Below are 12,296 nucleotides of genomic sequence, written 5' to 3'. Positions count from 1 at the left end.
AAATTGCTTTCACTTCTTCAAGTTGTTCTCACTTTCACAGTGATACAGCAGAGGAAAACAAAGTTTCTGATGATCTACAGCAAGAAGTAGATAACGTGCCCTCCTGGCAACACTGAAGAGAAGCAGAAAATTTTCATAATCACATTTCTAAAAGGCAAGATCAGAAACAGCACATTGAAACTTCAGAAAAGCCCCCGGTACAGAATTTGCATTTACGTCCACAACCAGTTGCAATTTGGGATTGTTCAGCTCTCAGGTAGAGACCTAAGGCTGCTTTTCCATGATAACACAAGCTAATTCTGAATTTTAAAAACAGCAGTTCTAAAAGGTTTTATGTGTTGATGCCACAATTCCCAAACAACGGGAAATGAGAAGAAAAAAAAATAGCAAAGACCAGGAAGGGTAGAGCAGCTGGAGAGTTGCCTGCTGGAAAAGGACATGGGGGTGCTAGTTGGCAGCACCTGAACATGAGCCAGTGTGTGCCCAGGTGGACAAGAATTCTGGTTGATGGCATCCTGGCTTGTGTCAGAAAGAGTGTGGCCAGCAGGACCTGGGCAGTGATTTTCCCCCTGCACTCAGCAGTGGTGAGGCTGCAGTGCAAATCCTGTGTTCAGTTCTGGGCCCCTCACTAGAAGAAAGACATTGAGGGGCTGGAGGGTGTCCAGAGAAAGGAAACAGAGCTGGAGAAGGGTCTGGAGCACAAATCTTATGGGGAGTAGCTGAGGAAACTGGGGCTGTTCAGCTGGAGAAAAGAATGCTCAGGGGGGATCTTCTCACTTTCTACAACTACTCGAAAAGAGGTTGCGGCAAGGTGGGGCTTGGTCTTGTCTCCCAGATAAAAAGTGACAGGACAACAGAAAATGGCCTTAAGTTGCATCAGGGAAGGTTTAGGAAAAATTTCTTCATGGAACGGGTTGTCTATCATTGAAACAGGCTGCCAAGGGAAGTGGTGGAGTCACCTTTCATGGAGGTATTTAAAAGACCTGTAGATACAGCACTTTCGGACATGGTTTAGCAGTGGACTTGGCAGTGCTGGGTTAATGGTAGGACTCAGTGATCTTAAAGATCTTTTCCAACCTAAATGATTCTTTGATTCAATGACTCAAGCTATTTAGGTCAGAGGTCTTTTCCTTCTGTGTATAGAGTGCCCTACAAAGCACTGCTCAGGAGCTTGAGACTATGGGAAGAATACTGAAGGAACATTTTAGGTAGATAAAATATTCTAGGAAAAGCCTCATGGACTTGGTAACAAAAACATTTTTCAAATGCATGTTGGTTTCAAAGGAATATTCACCTACAGCAAAATAAGCTCTATCATTTTGACATTATCAAAGTAGAGGAGAAAAAAACCCTAATTCTAAATACAGTTTCATCTAAACCCAAAACAGTTTTTCTGACTGTTCAAGAACTTCCAGCAAATGAAAGAAAACACATATTTTATGGAGCTTGGCTTCAGATGTTATTCCAAGAAAGAATAAATAGTTAACCTTACTTGAGGTCATCTGACATTAGGTTTTGCAAATGAAAAAAAGGCAGGATTTTTCTAAGTTCATTTATATTTCTATAAGAATTAAAATAGAACAATATAACAAAAGAATACTGGGCCTTGTAGAAGGTTCAGCATTTTCACAGCTCAGGGTTTGAGAAAAGGTAGTCCACAGATAAATGTAGTTCCACAACACCACATGCACATACCTGGCAATAAAAATTAAAACCTGCTGTTCATTTGAAGACAGGATCTGTAGCAAGGTACAGCTGTTTGTTTGAGCTACAACACTGAAAAATAAACCAGCTAACCAGCAGCACAAGTTTGCACCCACATCCTAAACATGTCCATTCAAGGCTTTAATTGCATTTATAAGACCAGAAAATACGCTACAGGTGGAGGGCTGGAACAAAAACCAGCTTCTGTGACTAAGAGAAAACAGACGTGTGTTCTAATTCAAACAGCCAAGAAAACTGTGTGAGGTTGGAAAAGATGGGAAGAAAGGTAGCAACAACCTGAAAACAGTATTAATATGGCTCTGTGAATAACTGCTAGTCTTCTGGAGATTGTCTGAGTCCTAGGGAGAAAGACAAGAAAAAGTTATTTGTTATTGATGAAATGAAAATCTGAAAAAAGTATTCGGTGAGCAAGGTCACTTGATAGTTTTGGGCACAGGATAGTCCATTCAGCCTCAACCCTTTTGGAACTGAGTCAAGAGAAACAACCTAAAGAAAGGGTTGGAAACAGAAAGTTGCTTGGGCTTTTTAAATGACTCATTAGCTAGAACTCTCAGCCAGCAGAAGATTGCCAGATTTCATTGATTCTCTCACTTTCAGAGGCTGAAACTAGTATCTCTTGTTCCCCAGGAGAGATCTGTTCTGATTTTCTTGTCTGTATGAAAGGGCTAAAACAGGCAGCTCCATGCTCTAAAATAGTTTACCAGACAGTATTTGAGTGAGAAAACAGAAGTTAAAGTGTTCTCTCTCAAGTTCCTGGAGCAAAGAGACATCCCAAGGAAAACAAAGAAATAGAAGAACTTCTGCACTCATCTACAACTCCAGTTTACCGAAAATCTTCACAAATTTACAAAATATTGTAGATGGAGACTCATTCATACAAAGGCTGAACTGTATTACAAGCAAAGCTGTTTCCTTCACGTTGCTCTTTACAGATTATGCTATGGGCCTAAACAGGTTAGACAGGGACCTTGGTTAATCAGTGGATCAGTTTGGCCTCAGCAATTATGTTGGAAGAGAGATGTTCTGTGTTTCATAACCTATTGCAGCATCAATTTGGACTGCAAAGGCTATATCAGAAGTAAGTTGGTGGTTGCACCTACAGATATTACTCAGAAAGAGTATAAGCTTATATGATTCCCTTGATCTGCTTTTCCATTTTTTTGCCTTAAAGAAAACATTGCAGGAAAAAGAAGTTGAATTGCAACATCTCTAAAATCTAAGAAAAAGCTGCAGTTTGCTTCTGTATCTGGATTAGTGGAAGTGATTCATTTGAAGATGATACTATCTGCTCAGCATTGTTCACTCCCTGATTTCTTTACAAGGCAGGAATCAATGCTCCATTCACCAGGTACAAAACATTACAATTTAACTTGCGAGCATATTCTGATTTCCTGACATCACCACTTCATGGACTTCTCTGAAAATTTATTTCAGGCAAGTCAGCCTCATCCTTTACCACTGGCTTAATGCTAATTGCACAGGCCATGGGAAGAAAACACTTAGGAGCAAATCCTTGTGCTAGCACTTCTTGCAGCACAGCAGCAAGAAAACAAGGCTGGGAATCAGTTTCCTGGAATTTCAGACACACATGAAACCTTAAAGAAATATCCATTTTCTCACTAAGGTTCTCAGAATAATTAAGCTGACCCACTGTTCCCACAAAAGCCTGCTTCTGAAAATTAATGCCCATTGGAAAATTAACTGATATTACAGGAATTTGACAGCAAAAGCAACCTGCTGTGTTCCTCTTGACCACAGTCCAAAGATATACCCTCTGGTTAGTGTGACCAGTAAGATGTCATTATCTCACGGCTATACTGCAGAACCTTTACTCTATAATGTTGCCTCTCTCCTGGAGTAGCTGCAAGTGATATGGATGAATTCTATCAGTTAATATCAGTTATTATGATCTCATAACAAAACTATAGATGGAAGGGTGGGTGTTGGGTTTTTTTAACCTAATCACTTACTTCCACATTATTGTAGAAGGATAAAGTCACAAATTTTTTGCAAAAATAAGAGCTAACATTCCTAAGAAATTATTCTCTTTTCAGATGCTTAAGAAAGTGCAGTAAAAAGACTGTTTTTTCTTCTGGTAAATCCATGTAAAAACACACTGTATGATGGAGCCAAGTATTTAGTATTCTGGGCCAGACTCCTCAAATCAGAGCAGCTACTTGCTACTCTGCTGCCTGTGTAATCTATTAAGCAGTCTTAATCTGACAAATGAAGGACAATGGCATTTTAGTAATGGGCTTCCTATTTGCTTAGGAAGCCTGCAAAGGGGCTCTGAGCACTGTCACTCTCATCACAGTTCTGAGGAAGGCATAGAGGTCTCCCTCCCTGAACTCATTGCAGCTGGGTGTTCAGCACAAGAGCAGCAGATCTGGCAGAGCTGTGCTTCCCGTGAGCTCGAGCACGTGCTGGGAGCAGCGTGCTGCATCTCTCGGCTACACATCAGGATCCAGCTATGGCTCTTTGCTGTGGCTTGGCTCCCAGAAACACCAAACTGGCAGCGTGACTTTCTTGCACTGTCAAGGCTAAAATTCATTTATCCTGCTGATTTCAGCTAGGGTGTTAGTCATTCTGCCAGGACTGTTGCCAGCCCTCAGGCATTCTCCTGTATAATTTCCCCCAAGGCTGACTTTCAGACTGTGCGTATGTCGGTTCAGTGCTTATTTTTGTTCTTCTAAGCATTTTTAAAATTCCTCCCGAGCTCAGCATGGTGATACCTGATGAAAAGCAGGTATCAGGAGGCTATTTAAATGCCCCTTGCCCAGCTGGGCAGCAAGATTGTGCTACTTTAAGTCTTCTGCAAGTAAAGGAGATGGATCAGAAAATAACGCGAAAACTTTTGCAGCAGTATGAGAAGCATATTAGTTCCATTCACACAAAATCAATTGATCTTCAGCAAACAGACCGTCCATCACTGTGAGTTCTTCAATGGATTTAAAGAAGAGAACAGTTAGCAGGAAGGCTCCAGTCTTGCAAGCACAAATTAAAGACGAGACAACCAGGGTGACTTCTGACATAAGATATCAGTGAGCCACTTCTTGAATATTCTTGATTTAATCCTCGTCCTGCAGTGTTTCAGCCAACACTCTGCATTTTCCTGGGTGCAACAATCTGAAAAGCCTGAGATACCTTTCTTCAAGGCCTTTGTGTTTTTGGAGGCTAGGGTGGTTGGGAGGGTCATAGGTGAGGCTTTCATGTCCACACCTGGGAAGGACTAGCTGAAAATGCAGGAGCACACAAAGGAGTGAATGAATGCATCAAACCATAAGTCAGGTGCAGTAGCTTGTCGGATCAACACAAGTTATACAGCTCCTTCCTTTTAATCCATTTGACCACTGCTGCAACCTTTTGACTTAGGAAAAAAGTTGAAGCAAGGTGTTTCTGCTGAAGACATTAATTTTTTATAAAGTTAATTCCCTAATGCAAAGTTAGGGAAACAAGTGGAATTCACATCAAAATGGGAGCCTTTGATTCAGCACCCTGCCTAAAGACAAGCTTTCTGACATGGGTAAAATGTGGGTCTAATATGTCAGCTAGATATTTTTCCAGTGTGGTGTTCACGCGTTGCCTGTGTCTCAGCCATCTGGTGCACACATTAATTCCTTCAGAAAAGGGAGAGACAGCGGTAAGCGCGGCAGAGATTAGCGCAGTTTACTTTACGGCTTTACACCCAACCGTGAGGGCGCAGCACCGCGCCCCGGGAGCAGAGTTTGGCAGCAACCACCAGCACGCCAGAGGAGACCAGACACAACCCTTGCACTCACAGGGACCACATTTCTTCCTCTCTTGGCAACTGACACAGATTTCTGAGAGCACAAACATGAGGAAAATAACCCTGAACAGACTGTCTGTGGGAGGTGCCATCAAGGCGCTTGGAAGTGCTACCACAACACACCACAATGTGCCAGTCTGGTTCAATCACTGTTTTCACAACATAGCAGGAGCAAGACACGGGAAATTGTGTGAAAGGAGTAACAGCGTGGAGAGGACACTAAAACCTACTCTAACATCAGTTAGGGAAAACTAACACAAATAAAAGCTGGCAGGCTGTAACCAGCAGGGTGGAAGATCTGCTTTCAGAAAACAGGCAGGAAAGGTGTGAGGGAACATAACTTCCTTTTATAATTGTTGGTTCTCCTACCTTGGCACAAAAAGAAAGCACGCAGATTTTATCCTCTGACTGACTCCAGGTCACTGGAACAAAACACTTCCTCTAATTTTAAGCACAACTGCTAAACAAAATTTTTCTACTTGTACAAGAGGTGGTGGTAGGTAAACTTTCCCCTTGTCATCTCTGAGATGTTCTCAGAAGAATGTATCAGTTAGTGTGGCTGGGAATGATGCAGTCTCCTTTTGGCAATGGATACTTCTGTCCTCCTTCAGTAATTTCATTTAAAGCTTTGTGTGAGGCAGAACGGTCAGTCCCCTAGCTAGTGTCATCCATGTCTCCCCATTCTCTTCCACTGCTGCAGCCTAGAATGTTTAACAGGTTGAGCCAGTTCAGGTATAAAGGAAGGTATATCTAAAATCCTTCACTGTGGTTTGTCATTACTTGAGTTAAGGCAATTTTTGGTTTTGGCAGTTTCATCATTAAGTCATCAGAAATTTCACCCCATTTCATTAAAAACAGGCAAGTTTTTTTTATAAGGTGCATTGAGATGACTAAAGTAGTAATATCCCGGATTCCACATCTCAGAGTGCAGGTGCCAGGTGAGTATCATAGAAGGATGAATTAAGTGACTTTTGGAAAAAAAATGTTGGGTCTTTGCCATGAAGTAAATGGTCTGAAGTTTCACTGGGTACCAAGTTACAGTTTCGAAAAAATCAATAAAATTCCTCAGGCATAGGTCTTCCAGACAAGTGCAAACCAAAATACTGTTAAGATAGCAGGTAAAAGACATTGGGCACAGACTCTATGCACAAGACTTTGTATTTTCAAAGCTTTACACTTACAGCTGGTTGTTTTCACTGTTGGTTTTATGTGATTATACAGGGGGGATAGGAAGACAACCCTGAGTGATGTGTTGCATGAGCACTTCTGCAAAGGTGAAGAGGGTAAGAATTTGGCATCCAAAACTGCTCCAGCTTTACAGGAAATCTCAAGATAAGGACAAGCCACAACACTTATGTCAAAGTAGTTTCTCAGGGAGCAAATAAAAGCAGAGATCTTGCTGGTTTAGGGAACTTGAGATTTTCTGTATCTTTTATCATAAAGATACAGAAATAATTAAATAACCAGCTCAATGAGAAGTCCTTGGTTTTTCATATGAATGACAGACTATTAACTTTTAAAATGAAAGTTCTGTTGAGAGTGGATGTGACACAATGAAAAATGTGAAGGCATGCTGCATTGCCATCTGACATAAATGCTATTTTATTCACTTCCATCCACGATCCTAAATAATACAAAGGATATAGCTTACAGAAACTAAATTTCTATATAATTAAATCCACAACCATGGAATTTGATACAGTAGTCAAAACAAATTTATTTCATTTATTTTCCCGGGCAAAAGCAGAGTATGAAATTTCATCATATATGTTTGTTCCTGCAAAAGTACTACTATAATTAAAGAAGGATCTTGTGGTTAAGATGTGACTAAAAGACAGCAGTGATAGAGGCTGTGTACAGCTTCTCTACAGCTTACAGAAGTTCTGGTTTGAGCCTGCAGAATGAGGATAATTTAGTCATAACATAAAGTAGACAGGACAATGTGTATTAAAACCCACCCACAGAAATAATTCATAACTGTGCATTATACCAAACGCAAACTCAGAGCAAGTAGCCATATTTTAGTTTCTTGAAAATGCATTTCACACATTTTGATGAATACTAAAAGCATCAAGAAGTTCAAGGCACTGCACTGGGACTTGATCTTGGAGGTGTTTTGTTTCTTTCCTATAGTGTAAACTAGAGAGGTTTATAGTACCACTGATAAATAACTACCACATTCAGGAAACCTCATGTTTCAATACATGCTCAATAATCAGAAGGCCAATATCATCTCTGAACACATTCCAACTGCACTTAATGCAATTAACTGGGTTTTAAGAGAACAGAATTGTAAATCCAAGCATACCTAGTGGACAGAAAGTATAGATTAACCTCAGTTCAAGGGGAAAAAAAGCAATAGTTCTTTCCTGCGTAATATATTTTTCATGGAAGCCTCTCTTTTTAACAGCTTTAACCAGAGTAATTCCACGTTACTCACATGCACATCAACTGTAGTGAATCAAGACTTGCAAATTAGAATTTTATTAGCCATGGCAAGGTTAACAAGTAATCTTTCAGTGTAATACTTCAGTGTCATTTACTCTTCTGTTTTATGACAGCAGCTCTTGATACCCTCAGGAAAGACAGAAGTTATTCACCCTTAGTGGTCCTTATCAACACATGTGGCCAATTGGTCTTGAATGAGGAAGACACAGTGGCAAAAATATCATTCACAAACACAGCATAACATAGCTTTTGCATTCCTGTCAGAAACTTGAAAGCCTTAAGCAATTAAATTATTGTATATTTCTGCAGCAAAATCTCCTGACTAGTTTGAAACTAAAGTTACAGCAACCAAAAATGTCCTCCCTCAAGGACAGCCAATGATAATTGTTCTTAGGTGTTAATCTGCTTGGAAGAAAAGTCTGCATTTAAAAGAATATTAAAGTGCATTGACTGCTCCTTTTAGGGGCTGGAGCTACATATGTGGTATTTGTTATCAGCTTGTGAAACATATCCAATACGATAGTGAGAGTTTCAGAGAAAACAGCTAAGCAATAATTAAATCAATATGCTTACAAGATGCCAATACAGTTGTGTGTTTCTAGAGCACAGATCAGCCTTCGACTCCTGTGCAAAGCTCCAAATCTCTACTTTGAGCTTGCAACCACTTTTCTTTACTTGAGAAGTCATTCTGGACAGTGGAGGCTCTTTAAGAGGAAAGAGTTTATCAGCCCACTGTTATTTCGGAATTGCTCACTTTCTACAAAGTAACAGGATTTCTTTCTGAAAAGGATTTGGAGAAGGTGACCTTAATGGAGAGACCCCATGCCAGCAACAACTTAACTGGTGTGCTGGCTTCCAGACCGGTGCCAATGTATCTTTATGGTAAAGTCATTTGCACAATGTTTTTGTTAGGACAACCTAAGAGGCAATGTGCCCCCCTTGAGTTTGCAAGAGATTTGCATTCTGGGATTTATTTGAAAAGCTAATTCAACCAGAACTTTGACTGGAAATATTTTTTTGGCTTCTATTTTATTTTGAATGCTAAAAATGCTATAAATTTTCTTTTAAGGGATGCTTAAGATTCAGTAATTCATTCTTCCGTTACAATGGTACAAAAAAAAGTGACACGGAGATGGGACTCCAGCGATGGTGTGGCCAAAATTTAAGTGGAGAGAAGGAAGTAGCTTCTCTCCCCACACATACCCATGAATTCAGTTCACATGCCCGTGAACTTTTTGACCCAGGGAGATTCAGAAGACCTAAAGAGTACCTGAGAAAGTCCTTGACATTTTCTATTGCAATGGCATTGAACTGGCCAAGACTGTTCAGCTGTCTCAACTCATGCCTCAGCCATGGCAGGATCCTGTTTGACTGTGCATGACACATATCCCTAAATAAACTGATTTAAATAGGTTAAGATTATTCTCAAGCATGAAAAATGCTCAAATAGAGAAAATAAGACTGTGTGTAACATATCTTCCCTCTGTGATACTGAGAGCATCACAGGGCAATTGCCTCAAGATTCAGTAAAGAGAATCGATCGGCCAAGTAAACCAAAACCCTCATTCCAATCAAGTGGACTAAAATTTGTAAATCAGATCTTATTCTCTGAGCTTTGTAACTGGAGCTCAATAAGACGGAAGATTTAGGAGAACATCCAATTTTTTTGAAGGTCTGGGTAGGACTCATCTGCTGATGGGATTCAGTTGCAGCAAAGCAGAATCAACTTCTCTCTCTAAAACAGATACCTATTACCTGAATGGCAGCTGAACGGCTCTTTGAGATCCACAGGTGACACTGACAAAATCCTGATTTACTGTAATGGGACCTAAGTCCCTAAGACAGCTAGATGCCTAAATTTAGGTGTCCTGATATTGTCGATCCCACTCATTACAGTGTGACTTGAATGATTCATGGCAAGCCTTCTCAAGTCACAATTTCTCAACCTGGAGCATCCAAGGACCTAGAAGGTATGTCATACCCCAGTTAAGCCTGAAAGACATTCAGAAATCAAATCAAGAAGTAAAAATAAATATCACAAGCTGTAGTTTTCACTTTGCACCATATTTTGAGATATACTATTGCAATTAGAAAGAAAAACTGAAATAAAATCTGAAAAGTAAGTGCAACTAGACATCAAAAAATTGCATCTCGTTTCAAGGTTATAAAGATATTCTGTGGCATAGAGAGCTTATAATAAAAAAGCAAAATCCCAAAGCTAACTATAGTTCTGAGAAAAAATCAAAGTCTAAATGGTTCATGAATTGCAGTGAAAAACTACTGTCCATCTAAATAAACACTAAAATAAATAATACTGAATAAAGAATGCTGATTCTGGATTTTGATAAATCTATTTCTTACACAATTTCTTCTCTGCTAATTTGATCATCAGTTTTTATCTGTTAATACTGGCTAGATTGCTGGATCAAGTAACTTCAACAAGTCGTATTTCTTGATTCCATTGATGGCATTGGTAGGAGCTCTTTTGACTTCACTTTTCTTAACTGTGGCTTAAAGCGGAGTTCACACAGGTTTTATTCAGTAGAGTTCTGTCAAATTATTTTCCAAGAGCGTACCTGCAACAAGAGGTTCATAATACTACGGGATCCCTCGGTCTCTCAAGTTGCAGACATTCCTCCACCTCACACCACTTCTGGGACAGTTCGGCAGGCATTACTGACACACTATTCCTCTTCCATTGGCAGTTGCATCTCCACTGCTGCCCTAGGAAGTTATAAAGCTTAATCATTCTCTGCTACTGAGAGATCCATAGGGGGTGCAGCTTCTCAGAAACTGGTCCAATTTATTTGATGTCATCATCCCCCAGGGAACTGCATTTACGATTGAGTTGAATGCTAATGATCAGCATTCCATGTTCTAAAAATGGCAAAAGGTCTATGGAATAGTCTCTGTAGCTATTTCTTGGATGCAACGTCAAGGATAAATATTAATAGGTCTTCTATAAATATAATAATTTGCCCTACAAAAAAAACCCACTTCAAAGAGTATAAAATCCTTCCCAGCATCTTACATATACCAAATCATTCACAATAATGATTCCCTGTATAATGACGGTATTAAATTGCGTCTCAAATTCGTGTCAGTGAAAATTCACTTAGCGTTTTTCACTTACAGGCACCAAAGGCAAATGAGTTAAGACAGTCGCTCTACTGGCTGTGACAGAAACATTTGTCTTCCAATGGCTGTAAATAAGAAAAAAGGAAATAAGAATTGATTGATAAAAAATTGACTAGAAAAGAGGTTAGCCATTTATTAGTATGAAGAAACTACTGTCACAAATCTAGTCTGAATAATGCACCATACTGGGAGAGAAGGGCTTCCATACAGCCCAAGGATGAAATCAATAGCTGCAAAACTCAAGTTCTGACTGAAGCTTTTGATAAGTAGTTTCTTATTCTAAAAGGAGTAGGATAAGGTCTTTTATTAAGAGGCAAAATAATGTAAGATTCATCTAGCGACTAATGCTCTCTATTTCCAATACCCTGAGAACAACAGTATGTGAGTTAATTTTAACATGTGGAAAGAACATTTAATTTTATCAGAAGGAAACAATGAAGAATCTAATTTATTCTCCACATGTGTGCATAACCCCCATTGATATTAATAAGAGTTAAGCAGCCTATGGAGAGGAAAATAGGGCTCCAGATGTGGCAAAACGTTTTAAGAAAATTATGTGCAGCTTTCTAATGACCACAAAAATTATTTCTTTTTCTATATTACTGTAGAGAGAAAAATAGCTTCATATCCAGCCAGTCATGAAATGTTTCTGGCTTTCCCAAGGCTATGTGTGTGTGAGCAGTGGTACACACAGAGACACACACAGACAGACACATACACACACACTCACAAATACGTATATGGATGGTGTCTCACGGACACACAAGCATGTCCTTCTCAGTTGTTGCCTTTTTCCAACTAGGGTGATCTGTGGCACAGGGTTGTTTGAAATTCCACTGCTCTTCCTACTGGCTGCTCTTCCCAACTAAGGTTAAAGAAGGAAAATTTTGCTTAATTCATTTTTTTTTTTAAAGTGAGTGTTTAAAGTGCTGTCAGAGGTAGCCAACAGGGCCAATAAAGACCGGTGAACAACCTTCTTTGCCCTATGCTACATTTGACTGTAATTCTGCAGACTCTGGCAAGTGTGGAGGGTTAATCTTGATTAATCATGGGCAAATTTCCTCAGTTTCCCATTGGCACTCCTGAAGTGGGATGCGCTTTGACTTAATCCTTAACATTTGTACCAGTCACTTCCAATTTCTTTTCAGGATGAACTGTGATATAAGACGTTGGTCTTCAGCAAGTCATTCCATCTAAT

General features: G+C 39.7%; 1 long non-coding RNA gene across 2 annotated transcripts in view; it reads right to left on the bottom strand.

Moving 5' to 3' along the window:
- Positions 1-12,030, bottom strand: part of LOC125335167 — a 34,416-nt gene extending 22,386 nt beyond the window's left edge. Inside the window, exons 1-3 of one of the 2 annotated variants that reach the window (XR_007207364.1) lie at positions 11,829-12,030; positions 11,094-11,163; positions 10,537-10,684 (exon numbers count right to left, since the gene is read on the bottom strand). This is a non-coding gene — a long non-coding RNA (uncharacterized LOC125335167). Of the gene's footprint in view, positions 1-10,264; positions 10,685-11,093; positions 11,164-11,828 lie in introns of those variants that run through there. The other variant, XR_007207363.1, reaches the window with a different exon arrangement.
- Positions 12,031-12,296: the final 266 nt, after the last annotated feature.

This window comes from Corvus hawaiiensis, chromosome 1, assembly GCF_020740725.1.
Source record: "Corvus hawaiiensis isolate bCorHaw1 chromosome 1, bCorHaw1.pri.cur, whole genome shotgun sequence".
NCBI lineage: Eukaryota > Metazoa > Chordata > Aves > Passeriformes > Corvidae > Corvus > Corvus hawaiiensis.
Note: the sequence above shows the minus strand (reverse complement) of the source record. Positions and strands in the feature narration are given on the sequence as shown.